The 2,284-nt window shown below is 44.1% G+C and overlaps 1 pseudogene; it reads left to right on the top strand.

Annotated features, from left to right (window-relative positions):
* The first annotated feature begins 612 nt into the window (after positions 1 to 612).
* Positions 613 to 1,613, top strand: LOC110310981 (annotated as a pseudogene).
* The last annotated feature ends 671 nt before the right edge of the window (positions 1,614 to 2,284 follow it).

Below are 2,284 nucleotides of genomic sequence, written 5' to 3'. Positions count from 1 at the left end.
TTAGGGGCCCTTTGTTCCATCCAATAGATGACTGTGAGCATCCACTTCTGGGTTTGCCAGGGAGCCAAAGGGGTCTGCAACCCTATAGGAAGAACAACAATATGAACTAACCAGTAGCCCCCAGAGCTGTGCCTCTAGTTGCATATGTAGCAGAGGCTGTCCTAGTCGGCCATCAATGGGAGGAGAGGCCCTTGGTCTTGTGAAGATCATATGACCTGGTACAGGGGAATGCCAGGGCCAGGAAGTGGGAGTGGGTGGGTTGGGGATCAGGGTGGGGAGAGGGCATAGGGGGCTTTGGGGATAACATTTGAAATGTAAATGAAGAAAGTATCTAATAAAAAATGTAAAACAAAAAAAGAAAAAAAAAGAAATATGCATCCTGTTGACTATGTGTGTCTTTCTTTTATGCTACTGAAGAATGAAGTTTGTAATTTTAAATGTATCTATAATGATATGCAATAGTAAATAAAAATAAAGAGGAGGCCACTGCTCCTGCAGCTGCAGCGGCATCCGCACAACTGTACACTCTGGCTGTCTCCACTCCATCTCCCTTGCCGCCCCTTCTCCTTCTCTGCTACTAGATGGCCAAGAAGGAAGATGCAATTCAGTCAGCATGGCTAAAGGTGACCCCAAGAAACCAAAGGGCAAGATGTCTGCTTATGCCTTCTTCATGCAGACATGCAGGGAAGAACTGTCTAGTATGAGTGTATGCCAGTGCCTGGCAAATACAGAAGTGGATGTTCACAGTCATCTATAAGATGGATCACAGGGCCCCCAATGGAGAAGCTAGAGAAAGCACCCAAGGAGCTGAAGGGGTCTGCAACCCAATAGGTGGAACAATAATATGAACTAACCAGTACCCCCAGAGATCATATCTCTATGTAACACGTGTAACAGAAGATGGCCTAGTCGGCCGTCACTAGGAAGAGGCCCCTTGGTATTGCAAACTTTATATGCCCCAGTACAGGGTAATGCCAGGGCCAAGAAGTGGGAGTGGGTGGGTAGGGGAGCAGGACAGAGGGAGGATATAGCGAACTTTAGGGATAGCATTTGAAATGTATGTAAAGAAAATATCTAATAAAAAAATAAATTTAAAAAAAAAGAAAAAGAAAAGGAAAGAAAAACCCGGAGGTTCAATTTTGCAGAGTTTTCCAAGAAGTGCTATGAGAGGTCGAAGACCATGTCTAGCAAAGAGAAATCAACATTTGGTGAAATGGCAAAGACATATAAAGTACGCTATGATCGGGAGATGAAAGATTATGAACCAGCTAAAGGAGACAAGAGGAAGAGGGACCCAAATGTCCCAAAAAGACCTCCATCTGGATTTTTCTTATTCTGCTCTGAATTCCGCCCCAAGATCAAATCCACAAACCCTGGTATCTCCATTGGAGATGTGGCCAAAAAGCTGGGTGAGATGTGGAATAACTTAAGTGACAGTGAAAAGCAGCCTTATATTAACAAGGCAGCAAAGCCTGAAAGAGAAGTATGAGAAGGATGTTGCTGACTATAAGTATAAAGGGAAGTTTGATGGTGCCAAGGGTCCTGCTAAAGTTGCCGGGAAAAAGGTGGAAGAAAAGGAAGAAGAGGAAGAAGAAGAGGAGGAAGATGAATAAAAACTCTGTTTCCTTGTGAATACCTTAGAGTAGGAGAGCGCTGTGATTGACACATCTCTTATTTGAATTGTGTCTATTGTCCTTGTTAGGTTTAATTACACAATTTGATCATGATAATATTGTAGTTTCTCAAGAGTGTCAGTGGTTTGCATGAACTGAATGTGGGTGTCCAGAGCACCCTGAAAGTGTATCAATGTTGTACATAGCTCCAAACATTTTTTAGGTATTTATTTCATTTACATTTCCAATGCCATCCCAAAAGTACCCCACCCACTCCCACTCCTTGACCCTAGTGTTCCCCTGTACTGAGGCAAAGTTTGCATGACCAATGGGCCTCTCTTTCCTCTGATGGCCCACTAGGCCATCTCTGATACATATGCAGCTAGAGACACCAGCTCTGGGGGGTACTGGGTAGTTCATATTGTTGTTCCACCTAGAGGGTTGCAAATCCCTTTATCTCCTTGGGTACTTTCTCTAGCTCCTCTATTGGGGGCCCTGTGATCCATCCAATAGCTGACTGTGAGCATCCACTTTTGTGTTTGTCCTTTCAGCAAAATCTTGCTAGTGTATGCAATGGTGTCAGCTTTTGGAAGCTGATTATGGGATGGATCCCTGGATATGGCAGTCTCTAGATGGTCCATCCTTTCGTCTCAACTCCAAACTGTGTCTCT

This window comes from Mus caroli, chromosome 15 (genome assembly GCF_900094665.2).
Source record: "Mus caroli chromosome 15, CAROLI_EIJ_v1.1, whole genome shotgun sequence".
Lineage (NCBI taxonomy): Eukaryota > Metazoa > Chordata > Mammalia > Rodentia > Muridae > Mus > Mus caroli.
This window is presented reverse-complemented; position numbering and strand designations above follow the sequence as displayed.